The sequence below is a fragment of the Medicago sativa genome, chromosome 3, assembly GCF_051527215.1.
Source record: "Medicago sativa cultivar Bolivia chromosome 3, Bolivia_mono, whole genome shotgun sequence".
Taxonomy (NCBI): Eukaryota; Viridiplantae; Streptophyta; class Magnoliopsida; order Fabales; family Fabaceae; genus Medicago; species Medicago sativa.
The window spans coordinates 67,979,234-68,006,054 of record NC_140751.1 but is presented as its reverse complement, the minus strand read 5'-3'; the positions used below and the strand labels follow the sequence as shown (position 1 = coordinate 68,006,054).

The following is a 26,821-nucleotide window of genomic DNA, read 5'->3' as shown; positions in this document are numbered from 1 at the left end:
AGCACAATCCGATGATCCAAATGCTCCTCTCTCCCCTACACTTTCATTCGACGACAAGCGCAGAACCGAGATGTTCCTCAAAGATCAAATCCCCTCATGGTTCGCAATTGCAGGCTATGTCACAATTGCAATAATCTCAACCATTACCATCCCCTTCATTTTCCACCAGCTAAAGTGGTATTACATCATTTGCATTTACATCATTGCACCCGCACTAGCCTTTTGCAATGCCTATGGTTGTGGACTATATAACGGATTGGTCCCTTGCATCGACTTACGGAAAATTAGCCATCTTCGCTATTGGTGCTTGGGCAGGTGCGTCTAACGGCGGTGTCCTAGCCGGTTTAGCAGCATGTGGTGTCATGATGAACATTGTTGCAACAGCTTCTGATCTTATGCAAGACTTCAAAACAGGTTACATGACAATGGCTTCGCCGAAATCCATGTTTGTGAGCCAAGTTATTGGAACTGCTATGGGATGTGTTATATCGCCATGTGTTTTCTGGCTATTCTACAACGCTTTCGGTACTCTTGGTCAACCTGGTTCACCATACCCTGCACCTAACGCCCTCGTTTATCGAAACATGGCTATACTAGGCGTGGACGGATTCTCAGCTCTGCCGAAAAACTGCATCATACTTTGCGGCGTGTTTTTCGCCGGTGCCATAATTATTAATGCTGTTCGCGACTATGTCGGAAAGAAATACGCCAACTTTATTCCTGTTCCTATGGCTATGGCTATACCATTTTACATTGGAAACTACTTTGCTATTGATATGTGTGTTGGAAGCTTGATATTGTTTATTTGGCAGAAGGTTGATAGGGCTAAGGCTGATGCATTTGGATCAGCTGTTGCGTCCGGTTTGATTTGTGGAGATGGAATTTGGTCCCTTCCTAGCTCTTTTCTTGCTCTTGCTGGAGTGCAGCCACCTATTTGCATGAAATTCTTGTCAAGAGCAGCTAATGCTAAGGTTGATAAGTTCTTAGGATCTTGAAGTTGACTTATTGGATCTCAGACACAACAACCCGCAACCACTTCACAATCTGCTGCTTATCAGATTCAAACAATGGAAAACAATTCACAACTTGGTGCACATTCAACAGCTAGGCGGCAGCAAGCTCACAGAAGAAACAATCTTCAACCAGCTCATATATAGGCACAATGTAATTTAGAACCTTGTATTCTTTTATACCTTTTGATTGATGAATGTTTATGTAAATGAAAACCTATGTTATATACCTTTTGAATTGGTTTTGAGTCATGACTATGTTTTATAACCTTCTGAGTAATGATTATATCTTATAACATTTTGATGATATAACTTATATGAGATACGATTACAATTGTGTTAAAATTATGAAGATTGTATCAACAAAGTGACAAACATAGGTAACACATCAAATTCGTAGTCATTTAAACATTGATCTCATCAATTCAATAACATTGTTGAGTCAAATTTACCACATCAAAGCCCTAAATCCTACTTGTTGAGAGACTTGCCATTTTTTTCAAATACTACATTGAAGACTGACTACTACCATTCTTCCATAATTAAACTTCATAAGTACTCACTAAATCCATGATTTTATGTGTGAAATCGTCATTTTATTCCACTTATATGTTTTTCCATCGCCCAAGTCTGACTGATTGATATCGATTCAGAACCATTTTATTTCACTAATATGTTTTTCATTAAAACTAATAGAGACCATCGTGAGCAACATAGTTATGATTAAGAAGTTGAAACGGAACGAAAACTAGTTAAGAGACCAAAAGGTTTCTAAGAAATGAGCATTGCTATTTGTCCCGGTACACTTTATCCTGAACTGCTTCCGAAAAGGTTTCTTTTTTTTTTTTTGGCTTTCGCACCGGTTTCTGACCCACCAAAGGTGGACAACTAATCCGGCTCGTGCGTAGAGGCATGCGCACTGGCCAAGTGTTGTTCCCCCTGGGAATCGAACCCGGTATTCCCCGGGTACGTCCTTGGAAGGAGCTCCTTGCCACTGGAGCCCAAGCAACTTGGTTACTTCCGAAAAGGTTTCTAACCAACTCAATTTCATCCAAGCCGGAAAAGAAGGAAAGTCGTGTCGTGTGTATCATTTAAGAATAATATTTGGCATATATACGGTGGTGCAATTTTCGCATCATAATCTCTCGCGAAATCCAGCAATTACCTTAAAAAATCTATCTATCTATATCTATATCTATATCTATATCTATCTATATCTATATTATATACAATTGCAAATGTTTTACCTATATTAAATGCTTCTTTTCTATTAGGCGCTCCACATATGCATTGTGCCACTTGGCAAATGATGATTAAAATTCCCAATTTTCATGACTCTAATTATATAAGGCAAATGTGAATTTGCAAGATTAAATTTCCCATTTGACTTTTCTCTATTGTCATTTAAATTTGTTAATATTTTTTATTTGATGAAACAAAAAATAGTAATTCTAAGAATGCTTGATAATCCTTTGAAAAAATAGTTAACAATCAATGAGGGTCACTTGAACAAAAAAATTACCCTACAAATAAACGTGTAGAAGAATAGTGTACAACAAAAAATTAAGGAGAGAATATTAGTAGTAAAATATTAATTAGAATGAATCCAATTATTAGTGAAAATGAATAACAAAAAACATGTTGAAAAATATCAGTAAAAATTATTAGAAACACACTTAGTAAAATATTGGTGAAAATGACTCTAAAGAAAAAAAATGCAGCAAAATATTAGTAAAAATTATTATAAAATTGTGTAGCAGAATGTTATAGAGAGAGAATTGTGTTGACTTGAAATTGTCACATGATGTGATTTTAAACCATATTCATTTTCATTAAAATCTAATTACTACAAAAAAGAAAAAATTGACTTAACAAAACTACATCTCTGATGGTCCTATAAATAGGCTAATTTTGCAGGCACTTTCCACCACACCATTTCTTCCTTCTCTTTTTCAGAAGTTGTGTAGCAGAATATTATAGAGAGAGAATTGTGTTGACTTGAAATTGTCACATGATGTGATTTTAAAGCATATTCATTTTCATTAAAATCTAATTACTACAAAAAAAAAAAAAATTGACTTAACAAAACTACATCTCTAAAGGTCCTATAAATAGGCTAATTTTGCAGGCACTTTCCACCACATCGTTTCTTTCTTCTCTTTTTCAGAAGTATACTAATATCATTGATTTGATGCAAGCTTTTAAAAGTATCAAAATATACTCAGCAATGTATGGAGAATTTTTTTTTTTTGTATGGGATTTTCAAGCAAAGGGTTTCTCTCCTTTTACCATGCATAAGGGTGAAACTAGCTATCATATTCTTATACTTTGATATGCCATAATTTTTTGATGTGTTATGAAACTAAATATTAGATGTATTGGTTTTTTCCTAACCTCATGTGCATGGATATACCATTATATATTTGTGGATACGTTACTATTCATTTATGTATCATGAGCTTAATTTTGTACGAATTATCCTTATATGTATAGAATCAAAGAAAAAGTTAATTGATATAAGAATTACTTATCAATTCACTTAAAAGCTATTTTGTGTGTTTCCATAGGGTTTGCCACATGTATTTATTTTTTTTCTTCTTATTATATTTCGCATTGTTGCATATATAGGAACTTTGGTTGCTGTCGTTTGAATTAATTGACACGTGTATTTTTTTCTTCAAAATATTCTATCTACAAATAGGAACTTTGGTTGTAGTCGTTTGAATTAAAAGTTACAGTTTTTTTTTTTTTGAGAGCAAATTAAAAGTTACAATTGTTTGTAATTAATCAATAACTTTTTTGACAAATGTAGATAATCAATAATAAATAATATAAACATACTATTAAAAATTTAAAAATGTCATTACATATCACACTATTCTCATTATAAGTTTAAGTATGAGATATCCGTTGAAATATAATGTGCAAACCAACAAAAAAAAAAAAGTTAGTTGAGCTTGAAATATATCAATAGCACATGCAGTCAACAAAAAAAATGGTTTTGAATTACCATTTTTCTTTTGGTTTCCATGTTATAGGCAGAAAGTTTCTACTGTCATTTAAAAGTGACTAATCTTCGTTGAAGAATCTATAAATTACACAGGATAGGTCTGAGATGATATTTTTTCTTACACAAATCTCTCAACATTCGGATCAATTCATCGGTGGTTTTTTCAATATTAATATTTTATCAAAAAAATTATGGAGATATTCACTAATAAAAAGGATTATATATCACCAACTAATATTAGTAATTTAGAAACTTTGAAATATGGTGTATATAGGCATAATAATATACAACATGCATAATTTCATATGTTACTTAAAAAAAATAATCATATGTTAATGCAATTTAAAAGATATATTAATGCAAGAATTGGCTGATGATCGTCATTTATTTGTAAATTAAATGCTTTTTATTTCCGAAATTGATGCTATTTTGAAAAATCAAACGGGGGCACCGATGAGAGTGGTCCATTTTTCCTATATATATGTAAAACTCTAATGTGAAAAAGCACACACTTTTTATCAATTAGTCTCTTTTTAAAATTTAGTGTTTTTGTTTTCAAAATTATGTTTAATTATTTATTCGGTATTTCGTTTAGGAAAATGATAATTTTTTTTTTGATAAGGCCAGAACAAATGACAAAAAAATAGAGTGACTCCCAACTAAATTGGTACTCAACTCTAATATTTTGCCAGATGCCCATAAGTATATTATTAAAAAAAAGGAAAAAAAATACATAAAAAAAACTGGGGGACATAAACCTAATCAGTTTATCCATAAAATGGAGGTCTACCCAAATGGGTGATATGAAAATTAAAAACAACACAAATGGATTATAACAGCCTCTTAGGTAGAGGTCTAGACCGCGGTTAATGGACATAGCCAAATAAGATCCTCCTTCCGACGTGGTGATGAATTCACAACCACCATCCAGATACATCTGGATCAACACAACAGTGCGTCCCTTATCAGACCTTGAAGAACGAAGACAATCTTGAGGATGACGACGACGACGGTAGGTTGGGAATCCGAACTGAAGCTTGATCGTCGGAGAGGAAACGTCTAATCTGCCATGTCTACTCAACAAATTGAACAAACCAATTAATCAGAGACAAGCATGAGCCTATCTTTTCTAGGGATGGTGTCTGAATCTACCGCCAACACGGACAAAAATTCATGTACCAACAGCCCCTGCAACAAATCACAGCAAGCATTTTCAGCCATTTCGAGCCCAACTGACCCCGCACACCGCGAACCACACTAGCATAACAGTGACGGTTGTCTGGAATAGAACTAAGAACTGTAGCACCAAACCAGCCATATCAGTCCAACCAGATCCAGATCGATGACCTAGATTTTAAACAAAATCAATAACTTCCCGACATATTAGATCCAAAGCTTCTGCACAACAGAACCAGCGAGGAACGGCGTCGCCGTCTGCAAAGCTTAAAACCCACAACCTCACGAACCACAGAGAGAGCTAAGAGAAGAGCAAACCCAATCGAACGTGATCAAACCACGCCGCCTGAAAAGCGGTGACTCCAAAGGAAACCGACCCTTGCGGGTTTTTGAGAGGAAACATACCTTCTACCGATAGCTGCGGCGTTGTGGGTCGCCGGAGTTTGCAAGGCAGCAGGCGAGAACCTCTAACAAACCAAACCCACCAGAACAGAAGTCACTAGTAGATCTGGCAAAGGGGTGATGTGGAGGGCCGAAACCACTCATCACACCACCGTGTCGTTGTGGCTACATCGTGCTGTGATGTTTGGATTGACGGACGAAGAATGATAATTCTTACAAATCAATATGATAACAAAATGCAAGAATAACATTTGATCACTTTTTCTTCAAAATGTTTTCATATTCTCTTTTTATTCTGCAATAATTGTTATATTATTATTTTTATCAGAAAAAACTTATTTATTTATTAAAAACAAATCATAAAAAGTTAATTATTGTTTTTCTAATTTTTTTTCTTTGATTAATAACGGGTTTGTTTAATATTTGCAATATTTCACATGTTAAAGCAATTAAAGTAACAACTTTTTTATTGAAAACAAGAATTATTTATTAAATAATTATATATTTAATATAAAATGTATAAGTTCAAATACAAACATATGATTTTGAACATCTAACATGAATAAATTTTTATATGATAGAAAAACTCAATAATAATATATGTATCTTCAACAAAAAAATTAATATGATGTATATCACTCATAAGCTATTATATTTCACTTTATTAACAAAATAAGTTATTTCATTGTTCCATAAAAAATCATAAGTAGCTTATTTATTTTATTCATTTTCCTAATATCTCATCATATATTGGCATATCATACTAAATCTTATTTGTAAATTTTTGTACTAAATAGTTTTCATTCTTTCCTATTTTTTCTTGGAAAAAATAGGGTTCCAAGATCAAAGAAATTTTTTTACACTGAAATCCCCAAGACATTCTCTAACAATAACAGTTTCTATTTTGATTGGGAAAAAAATGATAATACATGTTTTTAAAATAAAAGACAAGATATGATTACATTATTAAAATAAACTATATAAATAATCAACTAAAACTGATAAGTTTGTGGTAGGAGAAAACTTGCATTTTCTACTTTAAAATTGAAGTTTGAAAATGAAAAAAAAAGGATAAATCTTTAGACTCTCAAAACAATCTCCATGATCTCAAATTTTCAATTTTCATGTCAAAACACTATTTTCACAATTTCTTAACTTTTTTGTTGTAATAGGACATCTGTTATGCATTTTTTTTTTTTTGCAAAGGGAGGAAGCATAGCTTTTTATTATTTATAATATATGACTGGAGTAAAAAATGTTCATTTGCCACCTATGCAATTGTGTTGCTTCAATATTGCACTATATGGAGCATCTTATTACCTTTTTTAGAAATAGTTATTACTTATTTATCGCTTAATAAAAATTTAACTTAACAAATTCATTCTACATTTAATTTTCAACCTGATTCATGTAGTTGATGGTATGTGGACTGTTTTTATGTTGATGATCGGTTCATTTTTCAGTTTTAGACCCGGTTTAATGCTTTAATGGGCCACGCATAAACTTTCATGATATATGGTTTAATATTCGTAAACGGGTTCATTTGAGTGTGCCTATAGTTAATGATTTTTCATTTATTTGTTAGGACTTATTAGGGTTTAATTAACTTGGTTGTTATGTTATGCATGCATGTATTATGTAGAGTTGATCTGCATTGTTTGAATTTAATGGTGCATATTCTCCCCTCCAAAACAAAATATTTTCAACAAGAGACATGAACCAAACTTACCATCGAACCAATTTATTACTGGGATAATTGATTGTTTGTATTTTTTTCTACTAACATTAATTTCTTACTATTTGAAATAATTCATGTTTGATTTTCTTTTTATAACAAAATTCGTGGTTTATCATTTTCCATTTTTAGACCCTGGTTGGTACTTGAATCAATCACACGTAACCTTTCTTGCTATATGGTTTCATTTTCGTACATGGGTTCGCTGGTTTGCGCCCGCGATTAATGTACGTGGGTTCGCTAGACTACAATCATAGTTCTCCTTTTTATCAATGACATGAGTTACCGTTACAATTATTTAAAATTTGATTTTATTTCAAAATTATTTTTAAAAAAAAAATCGTATTTTCGGTTAGCTTTAATTTTTCCATTCATATATGCACTTATCAGAAGGTTGAGTTTTTGAGTCAAAAAATAAATAGTGTTTGATCTATTTTTATAGTAACACAAAGAAGAAGGGGACAAAATGTCTAAACCTTCTAGGTGAACTCAAAATGACAAAATGAAAATAAGACTTCTTTAATTGTAATGTTCCATTTTTTTCTAGAATTTCAAGGTATTATTTATGTACCTCTTCTGGTCCTTAATATAAGAAACAAAAACAAAATCATCAAAACCAATATAATCATTAATTAATGTAACTTTTTAGATATTTTTACTAATATACCCTCATAAAAAAATACACCCACTGAGATTAAAAAGAGAATCATTAAATAAAGGATAAAAATGTCTTTTAAGCAATAACTATACCTTAAAAGATGTGACATTTTCTTATAAATAAGACCACAATTTTTTTTTAATTTTTTCTTATAATAAGTACCACATGAAATATTTTAAAAAATATATATTCTTTAATATATACAAAATAATTTTTGGGAAAAGATTTCCCGTGCAGGGCACGGGTCTCAAACTAGTATTGGTACATATATGTTGGAACATTAGTCATTCTAGTGAAGAAAATTGGAAAGAAAAACACTATGAAAGAACTAGTGTGTGGGTGTGACTTAAAAATGTCCCACATTGGAGGGTCACCCCAACTAGTAAGTGTTTATATATGGGCAAAGTGACCTCCAAGGGTGTGCCCTTGGGGTACCCAATTTTGTGAACGGGTGAACGCTTACAATATATATCATGCGCGACGACGGCGCCGTCCGACCGGGCGTGGGTCGTGGGTATATATATCACGCGCGACGATGCCGCCGTCCGACCGAGCGTGGGTCGTGGGTTAAGCGACGACGCCGCCGTCCGACCGGGCGTGGGTCGTGGGTATATATATCACGCGCGATGATGCCGCCGTCCGACCGAGCGTGGGTCGTGGGTTAAAAAATGATATATATATTTTATGATATATATATTTTTTGTCACTTGAAAATGTTAAATTAATTAATTTAATCATTATCCGTAAGAGCTACGCGTAACAAATAAATTTGTTACGATTCGACCCGATCCAAAACGCGTATCCAGAGACTTCCAAACTTAATCCCCAAGTCACTCGTTTTTTGTTACAAACTCTCCCTATAAAAGGAGAGCTCGCACCATTCATTCTTTACACCAAATCTCACAGTCGATGCTTCCTGTGCGGTTTCTCTCTTCTCCCTCCAATTTGTGAGCTTCTAATCAAGATTATTGGTGACTTAAGGTCATACACTGTTTGTGCATGGTGATCTAGTACGAAAACGACCCTTACTATGTTTGGTGTATTATGTTTTGAGTATGTCTCTGGGATATGTCTTTCTGTTTGTTGTTATAATGGTTGAAGGATTCTTAGGTTTTGGAGTGTTCTTTTCTGTTGCTTAGTTTTGAGTATTATTTTGATTTTTTGGTTCAATAATATTTTGTTTTGCCATTGTATGTTTGTCTGAAGTTAGAGGTTATTGATATTAGTGCAAGTTTGTCTATGTTTCTGCCTGTTTATTGATAGTTAGTAGCAGGGTCTGATTTGGGCTCATATCAGGAGTGGCATTTTCTGGTCATAGGCTCAGGAGGATTTCTAGTTTTTATCTTGCGTCTCTTTACTAGTTTTATTGGGGTTTTGGCTTAATAAGCTGAAATCTATGGTTTTTTTCAAATTTTTTGCAGGTTCTTCAAAAGTAAAAAACCTTGTGGTCAAGTTGTGGTGATGAAAGCTTAGGAGGCTAAACAATGGGCATGCTTGAGAATTTAGTGGGGCTATGGATGTGCACTGTAACAGCCCGATTTTCGCTAGATTTATTTTATTATTTATTTATGTGTGTTGTGTGTGCTATTATGTGATTATTTGCATCTGTGTGTATTTTTGGTTGGGAATTGTAGAATTCGGTGTAGAAGGGTATTTTAGTCATTTTGGACTTAGGGGCATTTTGGTCATTTTGAGAGTGGGGGTAATTTTGTAATTTTGTAATTTTGGATGAGAATTATTTTAGTGCTTAGTAAGAGTATTATTTTACCAAGTTACTAGAGAGAGTGTAGTAATCATTTTATTTACCGGTAAGTGACCGTTAGTGTTGTAATTTACCATTAACTGAGTAGTGACATTTTGGGTGTTAGAATAGAAATGGGTTAGGACCATTAAGGTTAAGAGATAAGCCCAATTGAATAGAGCACATATATAAACTCTAGTTGTTGGTGAAAATTAGGTTTCACAACATTTCACATTTCATTTCATTTGGGAAGAGAAGAGATAGAAGCTAGAGAGAAGAACATGAACAAGGGCTAGAGCTAGAAGAGGGGATTCATCATCTAGGAGCTAAATTGAGGCTTGAATTAAAGATTCTTGGTGTTAGAGGTAAGGGGGTTAGTTTTTGATCATAATTTCATCATTTTTCATTTAAACCCATTTTTATGAAATTGATAAATTGAATCTAATTGCTGTGAATTCATGCATAATTGTTGTTGTTATGATTGAGAACATGAATTGTATGATAATTGCATGTTAGTATGTGAATTAACATGTTGAAATGTGCATTTGTGGGTATATTGTGTTCTTGAGCAATTTTGATGAAAAATGAGGTTGTGATGTTGAATTGTGCATGAATTTGTGTTCATTAGTTGTTGTTGATGATTGTTGAACTGTTAGAATCAAAATTGTGTAACTGGAATCGTTGTTTATGGATTCATGAGGAGATTTGTGGTTATGTTGGTGTTTTGAAAGAATTTTGTGAATTTGATGAAATGAGCTATGTTGTTGTTCTTAATGCTTGAATCATGTTTGTTTAAGTGTATTGAACCTGTTTTGACCCATAAACACTTTCTGGAAGTTGATTTGGGAGTTGGGGGTTTGAAAATTGGGATTTTGGGCAAAAATGGTGTAAAAACCCGAAACTTCTGAGAAATTTCGCAAGAACGGCGCTAATAGCGAAATTGTCTGGGAATTTCGCTAATAGCGAAATTGCCCAGAAACAGTTTTCTATTTTGATTGTTTTGAGCTGTGGGGGGACCAATCCAATACTTCTAAAATGTTTCTTTGGACTTAATTAACACCTGTTTACACCTTTAATCCTACTGGAACATGATTTGAGTTGGTTTGGACTTGAATTTACGAAAATCGTCTAACTTTTACCGAAACGGTCCAAACGTCAATTTTTCCAAAAACTCGTTTTCTCCGGAAATTGAAGTGGGATTAGAGTTGTATATTGTTTATGTGATTTCTAAAAATGGTTGTGATTGGTTTCATCAAGTTTGAACTTGTTTTGCTTTGAAAATGAGAATTTTTGTGAAAAGTGAGAAAGTGAGACGAACTACGTGATTTTTGTGAATTCCTCGTATTTAGCCGATGAAATGCTTATGTAACATCTACTGCACCTATAAGTGACTTGTGAGAATACATGGCATAGGCAATTGAGCTTGTAGAATTGGTTTTGGTTCATAACTTCTATTATTTTTAAATGGTGACTTTTGGAGACGAACTTAGTAGAAATGAACCTTGATGAACTAAAGCCTTATGAATCTTTTGTGAATGGTCACATATGATTAAATAATTGTGTTTGAATGATTGTGGAAGGTTGAGAATGATGTTTATCATAAATTGTTGTGTTATTCCATTTTACTTGATTTATGTGATGTAAATGGAAATGAATTGTAAATCGATGTTGATGAATGTTGATGAATTTTATGTGAGATGTGATTGTTGAATGCATGGGCATGATTCTTGATAATGCAATGTTGTTGAGTTGTTGAAATGTAAAGGGAGGTGTACTTTTACATTGTTGTTGATAGTTGTTATGTTGGAGTTGTGCATTATCGAGTCATTGCTATATGTCCATGCATCATACCATGTTGTTGTTGTTGTTGAAATGTAAAAGGAGGTGTACTTTTACATAGTTGTTGTAAGAAGAGGTGTACTCTTACATGTAAGAGGAGGTGTACTCTTACATAGATGTTCAGTTGGCATCTAATGACTGTTGTTGATCTGGTACCACATGCATATATGTGTCGAGTGTAGGCGCATTGCATATTGAAATGTTATCTTGTTGTTGTATTTGAATGGTGATTGTTGATGATAAGTGTGTTTGATGAATACATACTTGTGACATTTGGATTTTAATGGTTGATGAGTTGTGACATAATTGAATATGTGACTTGATGAATTTGTGTATTGGTGAAATTTGGTTAATGTTGTGATTGTGTGGATTGGTGTATATGTACATTGGTGGATTTTGTTGACGGTTGTGAATAATTGAACTATGTTCTAATTGCATGTCTCACTTGTTTGAGCTTATACACTTGGTGAACCTATTTGATGATAGATACTTTGATAATAATGATGAGATGAGAATTGTATATGTATATACATATGTTGTGGTGATTTATTTGATAATGATGATTACTTGCTTATAATTTTGAAACGATGAATTATGCTTGTTGAGTTAAGCATGCTAGATGAGTAATGAGGTGAGTAAAATTTTAATCAGTTGATGTTGATAATGATGAACTCTTGTCGATGTCTTGATTAGAGATTGAATATGTCTGTTATGCTATGATAGCTTGAGGTACGAGTAATGGGGGATATTAATCATGTGATTCTAGTATTCTAGGAGGGATGATTATGTATATGTGATATGTATGAATCCTTGAATGCTATGTTTTTATATGTTGATTATGATTAATGTAATACTTACCCCCAGTGGTTTCGACCGCCTACCTGTCTGGATGGATAGGTAGACGTTGTGCAGGACTAGACGCTTGGTGAGTTTGCTTGTTGATGTTTGGACGACGGGAGCTTTCTCCGATGTCGTGTCAGTGTCGTAGTATCTAGGCTCTGATTAGGCTTAGCGTCTATTTGTTGTTTTTGGATTCTGTTGCAATGTTGTTGCTATTGTCCACTTGTCGGACTTGGAGTATTTTCATATGAGGACATATTTGACCATGTCATGTATATGTTGAAGTTTATGATTTGAATTCCGCTGTGACCGTTGAAATATTATGTATATGCATGATATTAGTTGGTTTTATTTTGAGACGTAGCATCTATTTCTAGAATATTTCTGATGTATTCACGCGTTTTACCGCTTAATAGAAATAGGGTGTTACAAGTTGGTATCAGAGCCGTGGTCGGTCTTGTCCAGACCAAAACCCGTTGATTTTCCTGTTTGTATGCGACATGTACGGAAGTACTGTCGGTACTTGTTGTGTTGTTTCGTTCTTTTAGGTGGGTTTGAGCGTAGTGGGGGAGTAGCAGGTTGTTTCAGGTTTGTTGGGTCTTGCAAGGGAAGGTAGAAGGTTCTTGACCGCGGAGCAAGTGAAGAAGTCTTTGGATGGTGAAGCTAGTGTATTCATGATGTTTGCTTCTTTGAAGGAGAGTAGTGAGAAAAGAGTTGGTGATTTGCCTGTAGTGCAAGAGTTTCCAGAAGTTTTTCCGGACGACATTACCGAGTTACCGCCGGAGAGGGAAGTTGAGTTTGCAATTGATTTGGTACCTGGAAAGAGTCCTATTTCGATTGCGCCATATTGGATGTCTGCATTAGAGTTGGGTGAGTTGAAGAAGCAGTTGGAAGAGTTGCTTGAGAAACAGTTTATCAGGCCAAGTGTTTCGCCGTGGGGAGCTCCTGTGTTGTTGGTTAAGAAGAAGGATGGTAGCATGAGATTGTGCGTGGATTATCGGCAATTGAACAAGGTGACAATCAAGAATCAGTATCCGCTTCCGAGAATTGACGATTTGATGGATCGGTTGGTTGGTGCAGAAGTGTTCAGTAAGATTGATTTGAGGTCAGGATATCATCAGATTAGAGTAAAGGCGGAAGATATATCCAAAACTGCGTTTAGAACGAGGTATGGACACTATGAGTATTCTGTGATGCCATTTGGAGTATCTAATGCGCCAGGTGTCTTCATAGAGTACATGAATATAATATTTCATCCTTTTCTGGATCGTTTTGTAGTGGTGTTTATAGATGATATTTTGGTGTATTCTAAGTCTGAAGAGGAGCATGCCGAGCATTTGAGGATTGTGTTGGGAGATGTGAAAGAGAAGAAGTTGTTTGCTAAGTTATCCAAGTGTGAGTTTTGGTTGCGGGAAGTGAGTTTCCTTGGTCATGTGATTTCTAAAGGTGGTATTGCCGTGGATCCGTCGAAGGTTGATGCAGTGTTGCAGTAGGAATCACCTAAGTCTGTTTTTGAAGTTAGAAGCTTTCTTGGATTGGCAGGTTATTATCGGAGGTTCATTGAGGGATTCTCTAAGTTGGCGTTGTCATTGACGCAGTTGATTCGGAAAGGGCAAGCTTATGTTTGGGATGCTAAGTGTGAGAAGAGTTTCCAAGAGTTGAAGAAGAGGTTGAAGTCAGCTCCATTGTTGATTTTGCCGAATCCGAAGGAATCGTTTGTTGTGTATTGTGATGCTTCTAAGATGGGTCTTGGTGGTGTGCTTATGCAGAATCGTCAGGTTGTGGCTTATGCTTCGAGGCAGTTGAAAGTGCATGAGAAGAACTATCCGACTCATGATTTGGAATTAGTGGCCGTTGTGTATGTGTTGAAGATTTGGAGGCATTATCTGTACGGTTCTAAGTTAGAAGTGTTCAGTGATCATAAGAGTTTGAAGTATTTGTTTGACCAGAAGGAGTTGAATATGAGGCAGAGGAGATGGTTGGAGTATCTTAAGGATTTTGATTTCCAGTTGAGTTATCATCCTGGAAAGGCCAATGTTGTTGTTGATGCTTGAGTAGGAAGTCGTTGCATATGTCTGCTTTGATGGTGAAAGAGTTAGAGTTGATTGAGCAGTTTCGAGATTTGAGTTTGGTTAGTGAATTGACACCGGATGGTGTGAGGTTGGGAATGTTGAAGTTGACAAGAAATATTCTGGAGGAGATCAAGAATGGTCAGAAGGAAGATTTGGAACTGGTTGATCGCGTGGTGTTGGTTAACCAAGGTAAGGGTGGAGATTTCAGGTTGGATGAGAACGGTGTTTTGATGTTTCGTGATCGTGTTTGTGTGCCAAGTGTTCTTGAGCTTAAGAGGCAGATTTTGGAAGAAGGTCACAGAAGTAGTTTGAGTATTCATCCCGGAGCGACTAAGATGTATCAGGATTTGAAGAGGTTGTTTTGGTGGCCTGGAATGAAGAAGGATATTGCAGAGTTTGTGTATGCTTGTTTGGTTTGTTAGAAGTCTAAGATTGAACATCAGAAGCCGTCAGGTTTGATGCAACCGTTGTTCGTGCCAGAGTGGAAGTGGGATAGTATATCAATGGACTTTGTTGGAGCTTTGCCGAAAACTGCTAAGGGTTTTGATTCTATTTAGGTGATTGTTGATCGGTTGACGAAGTCGGCACATTTTGTTCCTATTAAGACCGGTATGTCTGTGGCTAAGTTGGCTGAGATCTACATTGAGCAGATTGTTAGATTGCATGGTGTTCCTTCTAGTATTGTGTCGGATCGGGATCCGAGGTTTACTTCTAAGTTTTGGGAGAGTTTGCAAGATGCTTTGGGAACTAAGTTGAGGTTGAGTTCTGCGTATCATCCCCAGACTGATGGTCAGACGGAGAGGACTATTCAGAGTTTGGAAGATTTGTTGAGAGCTTGTGTGTTGGAGCAAGGTGTCAGCTGGATTGAATGTTTACCGTTCATTGAATTTACTTACAATAACAGTTTTCATTCTAGTATCGGGATGACATCGTTTGAGGCTTTGTATGGTCGGAGGTGTAGAACTCCTTTGTGTTGGTATGAGTCAGGAGAAAGTGCTTTGTTAGGACCGGAAGTCGTGCAAGAGACGACCAAGAAGGTTAAGATGATTCAAGAGAAGATGAGAGCGTCTCAGAGTAGACAAAAGAGTTATCACGATAAGAGGAGGAAGGACATCGAGTTTCAGGTTGGTGATCATGTGTTTTTGAGAGTGAATCCTGTAACTGGTGTTGGACGTGCTTTGAAGTGTCGGAAGTTGACTCCTCGTTTTGTTGGACCTTTTGAGATTGTTGAGAAGGTTGGGGTTGTAGCGTATCGGATTGCGTTACCGCCATCTTTGTCGAATCTTCATGATGTGTTTCATGTGTCTCAGTTGAGGAAGTATGTGTATGATGCGTCCCATGTGATTCAAGTGGATGATTTGGAAGTAAGAGATAATTTGACCGTTGAGACTTGACCGGTTAGGATTGAGGATCGTGAAGTGAAGCGTTTGCGTTGCAAGGAGGTCGTTTTGGTTAAAGTGATTTGGGTTGGACCAACCGGTGAGAGTGCCACTTGGGAATCAGAGAGTAGGATGAGGGTTGCGTATCCAGAGTTGTTTCCTTCAGGTAATTTTCGAGGGCGAAAATTCTTTTTAGTGGGGGAGAGTTGTAACAGCCCGATTTTCGCTAGATTTATTTTATTATTTATTTATGTGTGTTGTGTGTGCTATTGTGTGATTATTTGCATCTGTGTGTATTTTTGGTTGGGAATTGTAGAATTCGGTGTAGAAGGGTATTTTAGTCATTTTGGACTTAGGGGCATTTTGGTTATTTTGAGAGTAGGGGTAATTTTGTAATTTTGGATGAGAATTATTTTAGTGCTTAGTAAGAGTATTATTTTACCAAGTTACTAGAGAGAGTGTAGTAATCATTTTATTTACCGGTAAGTGACCGTTAGTGTTGTAATTTACCATTAAGTGAGTAGTGACATTTTGGGTGTTAGAATAGAAATGGGTTAGGCCCATTAAGGTTAAGAGATAAGCCCAATTGAATAGAGCACATATATAAACTCTAGTTGTTGGTGAAAATTAGGTTTCACAACATTTCACATTTCATTTCATTTGGGAAGATAAAAGATAGAAGCTAGAGAGAAGAACAAGAACAAGGGCTAGAGCTAGAAGAGGGCATTCATCATCTACGAGCTAAATTGAGGCTTGAATTAAAGATTCTTGGTGTTAGAGGTAAGGGGGTTAGTTTTTGATCATAATTTCATCATTTTTCATTTAAACCCATTTTTATGAAATTGATAAATTGAATCTAATTGCTCTGAATTCGTGCATAATTGTTGTTGTTATGATTGAGAACATGAATTGTATGATAATTGCATGTTAGTATGTGAATTAACATGTTGAAATGTGCATTTGTGGGTATATTGTGTTCTTGAGCAATTTTGATGAAAAATGAGGTTGTGATGTTGAATTGTGCATGAATTTGTGTTCATTAGTTGTTGTTGATGATTGTTGAGCTGTTAGAATCAAAATTGTGTAACTGGAATCGTTGTTTATGGATTCATGAGGAGATTTGTGGTTATGTTGGTGTTTTGAAAGAATTTTGTGAATTTGATGAAATGAGCTATGTTGTTGTTCTTAATGCTTGAATCATGTTTGTTTAAGTGTATTGAACCTGTTTTGACCCATAAACACTTTCTGGAAGTTGATTTGGGAGTTGGGGGTTTGAAAATTGGGATTTTGGGCAAAAATGGTGTAAAAACCCGAAACTTCTGAGAAATTTCGCAAGAATGGCGCTAATAGCGAAATTGTCTGGTAATTTCGCTAATAGCCCAGATTTCGCTAATAGCGAAATTGCCCAGAAATAGTTTTCTGTTTTGATTGTTTTGAGCTTTGGGGGACCAATCCAATACTTCTAAAATGTTTCTTTGGACTTAATTAACATCTGTTTACACCTTTAATCCTACTGGAACATGATTTGAGTTGGTTTGGACTTGAATTTACGAAAATCGTCTAACTTTTACCGAAACGGTCCAAACGTTAATTTTTCCAAAAACTCGTTTTCTCCGGAAATTGAAGTGGGATTAGAGTTGTATATTGTTTATATGATTTCTAAAAATGGTTGTGATTGGTTTCATCAAGTTTGAGCTTGTTTTGCTTTGAAAATGAAAATTTTTGTGAAAAGTGAGAAAGTGAGACGAACTACGTGATTTTTGTGAATTCCTCATATTTAGCCGATGAAATGCTTATGTAACCTCTACTGAACCTATAAGTGACTTGTGAGAATACATGGCATATGCAATTGAGCTTGTAGAATTGGTTTTGGTTCATAACTTCTATTATTTTTAAATGGTGACTTTTGGAGACGAACTTAGTAGAAATGAACCTTGATGAACTAAAGTCTTATGAATCTTTTGTGAATGGTCACATATGATTAAATAATCATGTTTGAATGATTGTGGAAGGTTGAGAATGATGTTTATCATAAATTGTTGTGTTATTCCATTTTACTTGATTTATGTGATGTAAATGGAAATGAATTGTAAATCGATGTTGATGAATGTTGATGAATTTTATGTGAGATGTGATTGTTGAATGCATGGGCATGATTCTTTATAATGCAATGTTGTTGAGTTGTTGAAATGTAAAGGGAGGTGTACTTTTACATTGTTGTTGATAGTTGTTATGTTGGAGTTGTGCATTATCGAGTCATTGCTATATGTCCATGCATCATACCATGTTGTTGTTGTTGTTGAAATGTAAAAGGAGGTGTACTTTTACATAGTTGTTGTAAGAGGAGGTGTACTCTTACATAGATGTTCAGTTGGCATCTAATGACTGTTGTTGATCTGGTACCACATGCATATATGTGTCGAGTGTAGGCACATTGCATATTGAAATGTTATCTTGTTGTTGTATTTGAATGGTGATTGTTGATGATAAGTGTGTTTGATGAATACATACTTGTGACATTTGGAATTTAATGGTTGATGAGTTGTGACATAATTGAATATGTGACATGATGAATTTGTGTATTGGTGAAATTTGGTTAATGTTGTGATTGTGTGGATTGGTGCATATGTACATTGGTGGATTTTGTTGACGGTTGTGAATAATTGAACTATGTTCTAATTGCATGTCTCACTTGTTTGAGCTTATACACTTGGTGAACCTATTTGATGATAAATACTTTGATAATAATGATGAGATGAGAATTGTATATGTATATACATATGTTGTGGTGATTTATTTGATAATGATGATTACTTGCTTATAATTTTGAAACGATGAATTGTGCTTGTTGAGTTAAGCATGCTAGATGAGTAATGAGGTGAGTAAAATTTTAATCGGTTGATGTTGATAATGATGAACTCTTGTCGATGTCTTGATTAGAGATTGAATATGTCTGTTATGCTATGATAGCTTGAGGTACGAGTAATGGGGGATATTAATCATGTGATTCTAGTATTCTAGGAAGGATGGTTATGTATATGTGATATGTATGAATCCTTGAATGCTATGTTTTTATATGTTGGTTATGTTTAATGTAATACTTACCCCCCAGTGGTTTCGACCGCCTACCTGTCTGTATGGATGGGTAGACGTTGTGCAGGACTAGACGCTTGGTGAGTTTGCTTGTTGATGTTTGGACGACGGGAGCTTTCTCCGTTGTCGTGTCAGTGTCGTAGTATCTAGGCTCTGATTAGGCTTAGCGTCTATTTGTTGTTTTTGGATTCTGTTGCTATGTTGTTGCTATTGTCCACTTGTCGGACTTGGAGTATTTTCGTAGGAGGATATATTTGACCATGGCATGTATATGTTGAAGTTTATGATTTGAATTCCGCTGTGACCGTTGAAATATTATGTATATGCATGATATTAGTTGGTTTTATTTTGAGACGTAGCATCTATTTCTAGAATATTTCTGATGTATTCACGCGTTTTACCGCTTAATAGAAATAGGGTGTTACATGCACTACTTAGTGCAAAAATGAAAACATAATAAGAAGGAACAAAATTAGTGGGGTCATAAATGTGCACTACTTAGTATGTAATTGAAGTTGTGTTGCATAGTTCATTTCTATTATGAAATAATGTTTCAAACGTTTGTAACATATTTTGAGTTTCAAATTTGAATGAAGTTTGATCTTCTAATATTGGTTAATTCAAATATGAAATGAAATCAAAGGAAAGACAAATTTGGCTGATTCACAATTTTTTATGCTAGACAATTTTGCAACACTTTTTACAAATTCTCAAAAATGATAAATGTAGCATTTTTTTTGGAAAATGATTAATAGTACGGAACCATTTTAATGAAAAACAACGAATGCACTTACTGTGGCTTTATTATTACAGTTTTATCCTCAATCCATTTTTATATGACAACTTTACCCTTGTATGGTTAGTGCTTTTTTCCGTTTCGTCAAATCCCGTACATATATATCCCGTACTGCATAGCATTGCTGTTTTTCTTTATTGTTACCGATGATACAAAAAGTGTTACAATAATGTAACATTTTGCAACACTTTTTGAATGTTACAAATAATACTCTAAAATGTAACTAAAACTCATTAGTAACAAGGGCTTTACCTAACAATTGTTCAAATGTTACTAAATTTAATTAGTAACATTTTTCTTGATTTAGTAATAGTTTTCAAGTGTTACTAAATCTCAACTATGTTGTAGTGGAAAGATCTAAAAGAAGATGAAGATCAAGACTCAAGAGACTTTTGTATGTATGAACGACCGTTAGATTAGAACAATAACTATGTTCAAAAGTAAAAAGATATAAAAAAGGCAAATAGAATACACATAATATTTGATCACAAAGTTTGGCCAATTACAGTTTACATTTATGTCTCCGATTGCACAGTGGCTGCAATACCTTTATATTAATCAAGTTTATAATTTATAAAGTACAACTTGTGTTTTAATAGTATGAACCAATTTGCAAGATTACATCGTTTCACTTCCCTTTAACTAACGTAATTGATCATTTTGTTGACGTCACTTTGAGGTTGGTTGAAACAGATGGCAATGTTGTTCCATTTATTTTGGAACCTGTTGATCAGCAACATAAGTCTCAAGATGCAATAAAAGCATCGGCTCCGAATAAAAGAGCAAACACACAAATTTTCCCGGTACTTCAAAAAGACCTTGATCTGCTTAGGTATGTCTTGGTGAAAGAAACAGATGATCCTAATGTACCTTTCACACCTTATTTAACAAAGAAGCAGAGGAAAGAACTAAACAAAGAATCTTACGGAACACGTTCTAAGGGTGCTCCCTCTCCTCCGCCTAAATGAAGGAATGCTTGTACATACAATCTCCTCGGCCGCGGTATCATGATAATTATTTGGCGGGATTTTTTACCCTTGTTTCTTAGGGAGGATTTTAGAGATAGTCAAGTAATTTTATTTCCTTAGCTCTCTTGCATTTTATTCTTTTTATTTTTGTCCTTTTTCGAAGGTTTTGGTTTGGTTCCCCTGTTGTAAAGCTTTTTCCTTTTTTAATAAATTTTCGAGCAGATGGTATAGGATCGGGGCTGATATGGGGTGCCAACTTTGTTGGAATGCCTAGTTAACCGGTAAGTGGACAAATCCCTCAAAAGTGAGTAGTATGCTAGAAATTCAATTCGATAAGACAATACGGACAAAAGTTCAATGCTATATGAAAGAACTTTTTCAAAAATGGATTGAATTTGCATGAATCGATCCAAGCAGACCCATATGAATTGATTCATAGTCATTTAAGGTTGTCATAAATTGATTCACTATTTCAGTGAATTTATTCATTTACATTTTTACACATTATGAAACGGTTCATGAATCCGTAATTACATGTGAATCGATCCAAAGCTGCTATAAATAGGGAGATGTCATTCCCATGAATCAGTTGAATGCTTACAAAGACAAAAAGTCAGTCCATTTTCATGATCTAATGTGATACCAATGGATTTTACTTATGTCCAATTACTTATGAACGCATTGGATCATTTTTTTTATGAGCATTGCTATTTATCTAGAAAGATTTTATCAAGAATTGATCAAGAAAAGGTCTCAACCAATTAAATTTGTTATTTACCGGAAATCAAAGGAGGTAATGGTGTGTAATTAAGGAAAGGTGTTAGCAAATACACTGTCTTAAAATTTTCTTGATAAAATTTGTCATTGTATCTATCATTTGCCTTTTTTTTATACCATCATCCGAGTCTTTCAATCATACTAATTTAAGATTTATAAATTGATCTAACATATCCTATGACTATTACACTAAGATCCTATGATAACCTTAATTTACTTGTACAATACTTCATTATCTTCCACATGTTTCATGGTCATATCTTAAAAATAATCCTCAATTACACGTGAGGGGTAAGCATTTTCATTCACGAAAGCATTACTATATGGGGAATGTTCATTTTTTAGGGACATGTTAGATGTCTGCATGTGAAAGCACATGGTTCAATATTACTTCATTAGGAAACATATTGATGTTAAGGTGTATCTCACATTTTGGTTGGATTAGGAACTTGATGTTGACTTATAATTTCAAAATAACTTTTTCGTCAAAATGGAAAAATCATTGAGGTATTCACAAAGGCTACATAATTGTCTGTGTTTATTCTTATCACTTGTGAACTGAGATATTTGATATATTTTATTTTCTCTCTTATATTTGTGAAATGTCTTATGCTAGATAATATTATTGGTGGCTGTTAAAGGAGCACATAAGCTACCTAACACCAATGGAGCTGAATACCCTCTCATAAGGAAAGCTACTTAAAGACTATACCTTCAGTTAGCTAAGTCTATGAAAATCTCTCTAGTTAAGAAACATGAATAAAACAAGTGGGTAATGCTTGGTTACCATTTTTTGTATTCAATTGTTTTCCTAACAATTGGGTTTATCTTTGTTAAACAAAAAGCAGTTGCATGTATGTTTGAAGTTTTTCAATGTTTAGAGACGGTGGTAGAACAACATTATAGTGGTCCGAATGAAATTGAACTTTGTATTCCATAAATAAATATATAAAATCTCAGATTCGAAATTTATTGTTTGATAAAATGTGATTGAAAGATGTAAACAAAAAAAATGTGATTGAAAGGAAAGACGCTACCTTTGTCTTATTATAATATAATAAGTCTCTTTTATAGCTGTCAATAACATTAATTATTTCTTTACAAAATTACCATTATTTATTTCACATATTTTTTTAAAGCATTAAATTATTTTTCTTTGATAAAAGAACATTAATAAATTATAGTGTGGGAAAACCACTACAAAAAAATGTGTATTTACCGGCGGCTAAAATTTGGATGTTCTGGCACTTTTAGCCGCCGCTATGCACTTTTCTGGCGGTTTCCAAACTGCCGAAATTTTGTCTGCCACAAAGTTTAAAGCGGCGGTTTAAGAAGGACCGCCATGCTAACTGCCGTAATACACGTATGGTTAAACCGGCGGTTAAAACCGCCACAATATACACTTTTTCAGAAGAAAAAAATTTGAGCATAGTGGCAGTTTGAACCGCCGTAGTGCCCATTTTTAAGGAAAAAAAAATCTGAACATAGTGGCAGTTTGAACCGCCGTAATAGTCATTTTTTTAACAAAAAAAAAATCTGAATAATTCACCTAAATAGCAATTATTAATAGTAAGATAAATAATTTTTGTGCATAAATTGTAATATTACAATGTGTAATAGTCCAGCAACCATGAATGTTTATAAAGTAAACTTAAGCTCTTCAATTATGTTGTATAGTTTATCTCTGATCTCTTCTACATATGTATGGTCATCCTTATGCCCTTAATGTTATGCTCTTCTTGAACTTCTCTGATACATGCACACACACACACGTACACATAGATCAAATAAGGTTCACATAATGGTAAGTCACAAAACAATAGAACTTGATAAAAAAGCATTAAAAGAGGAAGCGCAGGAGGAACCTGAGTTTCAAAAACAATCCCCTATTGATCCCTTGTCTTTCTATCAGCAACTCTCCCAAAGTACTGAAACAAAACTACATAGATTGTGATACATTACACTTAACTGAAAAACAAAACGATAAGAACAGAAAAACACCAACTATTAAACCAGAACAGGAACTGCCATCAGTACATGACATTGCTCATAAAGACTTATATGCTCCTAAAATGCTTTTTAGGTTAAGAAGCAAGGATGATTTTTACTAAAAGAAAAAATATACCATTTACAAGGTTCAAGAGATAAGACAAGAAACCAGAGTACCTAGTTAGATATGTCAAGCGTATTTAACTACCTTATAAAAGCATATCACAAAAAAACATAATCATGCAAACATTCCTATTTATCATTCCAACTAATCATTTAATGACAAATATGAAGTGAATCATTATATAAGATGAGGGAGTACAATGTAATGTCTTAGTGAACCAAGTTGATTCCACAAATGATTCACATGAACAATTTCATGAACAAGCTGTATAAATCCCTTAGTGAACCAACAAATAGAACCACAATTGCTGCCACATTAAATCCCTTAGAGTAATAGTAAGCACCATAAGGATTTTTGGAATACAAATTTCCATTTTAAGAGCCATAGGAGTCCAAAAACTTATATTAGCAATTAGAAAAGGGAAGAATAAAGACCAAAATTCTAAATTTGAGAGCTTAGAGGATAAAGAGAACATGTCACAAAATCCACCAGCTTTAACATGAAACAAATCAAGAGGAAGGAAGTGAGAAGAATGAGTATTGGAGCTTAGTACCTCTCAGGATCTCTAATCCAAGTTTCAATTCCCTACCAACCACAACCATCTCTAATCCAAGTTTCAATTCCATAAGGTAAAATCTGTTACCATAAGGCAAAAATGATACATAATAGTTAGGCTCAATCGTCAAATCAAATACATGGATGCATAAAAGCAAATCAAAGTAAGCTAATAAGGCCCTAAGTCACACAACTCAGTCACCTAAAAGTGCCATAATAATTTTGGTCAAAATTTAAAACTTCACAAGTTATATCGTTATAATAATCTCGCATTAGTTTTCATAATGTCAACCATAGTTATGTCTTCAACATGTCCCATGAAATAATAATCTCAATAAGACGAAAGGCCACACAATAATCTCGCATTAGTTTTCATAATGTCAACCATAGTTATATCGTTACATGCACTACCTAAGGGGATGAAAAAATGGAAAGAAGAATAGACTACGACAAAGAACGTAATTAAAAAGAATTTGTATATGCATAAAGGAAAAATTGCTAGTGTCGTATCTAGCATCCATTTCTCATGAACTGGTTTGATAAACACTGAACAAATTGAATAAATATCGATAACTTTTAGCAATAACCATACTTTGATGTATATTTTACCTTTATTTTGATTTCTATTGTCTGTTCCTCAAATCTGCTTCAGATTGCTAAGAGGCATAACTCTATGAGAAAGGAAGAGTTGCTTCAATGTGTCCAGAGCTTCATATACTCCAACACCTTCTACTTACCTGAAAATTATTTGGATATTCTATCAGCACAAAGAAAGACTCAGACAAGCTATGAGATATGCCAATCAAAGTATTAGATTAAGTGTACTAGTTTAAATGCTTAACTGTAAACCATGAGATTACACATCACATGCTTATTTCTTGTACAATCAAAGTACAACCAGAACACACATCTCCTTCGACAAAGTATCATCACATCATATGCTTATTTCCTGTAAAAATAAGATTAAGTAACAACATATTAGATTGAATGTACAATCATAGAAACTACTCAATTATATCATCAATATACCTTCAAGAACTGTCAACTGAGCATGTTTCCACATACTTTGGGCCAACACAGACACACCCACAACATCGAAAACACAACATCCAGCTCTAAGAAATTCCTTATCAAGGTTGCATTTCAGCCATATGAAGCCCAGCCTCTCCAAACACTCTTGTGCACCCGAAATAGCCCCTGTAGAGTGATTCAGATTATGCACAGTTTTGACTTCTTTCCATTGCTTAAACAGACATAAAAAAATTAATTGCAATAAAAACATAAATTTATCCAACACAAACAAATCCAACGATAACCCCAACTAGGAAATTCGATCTTCAATCATTCATAATTAATTTGGCTGAATTTGGGGGAAAACGACATAACATGTGAACAGGGTATTGTAGATCTAAACCTTGAACAATATGCATATCATACATAATATTTTCTATTCATAGTTAAAAAACAAAATAATGAACAAAGAAACAAGAACCACAATAAGAAGGAACAAGGTCTGACCTAAATCTCATGATTTGTAATATACTCATGATTTATATTATGCTTATTTCAATAAGCTCTCTATAATAGCTTACACAAATATCAATAACAAAAACCCAAAATACCCAAATCTTTAAACAGTTCATATGACTAACAAAAAATCATAAAGAAAATAGATTTAGTAATTTACCAGTCCAAATCTTTAGTCAGCAATGATGAGCGTGTCTTCGAGAACCTGAATTCCCACCTTCAAGAACAAAGATTTAGTTAAATTTAGCTATCTGTGAATAATTAATCAAGGGTTTCAGCAATAAGTAATTAGCTAACAAAACAAAAACAATACGAATCTGAATTTCACCTTCAAGAACATATGCAAATCGATGGTTTGAGATGATTCAATGGAGAGGGAAGAATTTCAAATGGTTTCGATGGATTTCAGCGAAAGGGTTTCGATGGGCTAGTCGGTTTGGATGCATTATACCGTTTGGAAGGGTTCGACGGTAGAAAAAAGGATTTGGAGAAGGAAGTGTTCAATTCAGTCAAGCTGGGAAGAAGGAAAGTTTCGATTTGGAGAAAACGGTTTTGATTTAGAGAAGGAGGTTTCGATGGGTTCTGGTAGAAGCAAGGTTATGTGAATGGAAGAAAAGAAATAAGGGATAAAAAAAATAAAAGGAGTTATTCAAAAAAAAAGGATGGAGGGATTTTTCTAAAAAAAAAGGGGAGAAGAGGGAAAGTTAAATGTAAGTGCGCCAAAGCTGGAAAAATGAAATTGTAAATACCGGCTGGTCAAACTGCCATAATATACAATGTGTGTTGTTGAATAAAACATTGTATACAGTGGCGGCTAAAACCGCCGTAATACACGGTATATAGTGGCGTCCAGGAAAACCGCCGCAATAGACTGTTTATAGTGGCAGTTTTCTACACCCGCCGCAACAAAACCGCCGAAATTTACGCGTTTTTACACTCATTTCACGTCCTTCACACTCTCTATTTATGGTGAGGAGAATAGTATTCACTTCATTTCAAATTACTACATGTCATTCTAGCCAAATTCGTTTGTCCTAAATTATATCTTATTTTACAATATCGATGAATTAAGGGTGTTCACGATGCGGTTTAGTTTTGAACTTAAAAGTCATCCTAACCGTGATATAAAA

At 34.3% G+C, this 26,821-nt stretch overlaps 1 long non-coding RNA gene and 1 pseudogene across 1 annotated transcript; one reads left to right on the top strand and one right to left on the bottom strand.

Annotated features, from left to right (window-relative positions):
* On the top strand, positions 1 to 1,060 carry LOC146939471 (putative metal-nicotianamine transporter YSL7 pseudogene; annotated as a pseudogene).
* A 21,999-nt stretch (positions 1,061 to 23,059) lies between these two features.
* Positions 23,060 to 26,298, bottom strand: LOC146939470 (uncharacterized). Its single transcript, XR_015031663.1, has 8 exons — positions 26,020 to 26,298; positions 25,852 to 25,908; positions 25,194 to 25,361; positions 25,007 to 25,113; positions 24,774 to 24,901; positions 24,163 to 24,245; positions 23,362 to 23,424; positions 23,060 to 23,245 (listed from the first exon to the last, which is right to left on the bottom strand). It is a non-coding gene; the product is annotated as an uncharacterized LOC146939470 (long non-coding RNA).
* Positions 26,299 to 26,821: the final 523 nt, after the last annotated feature.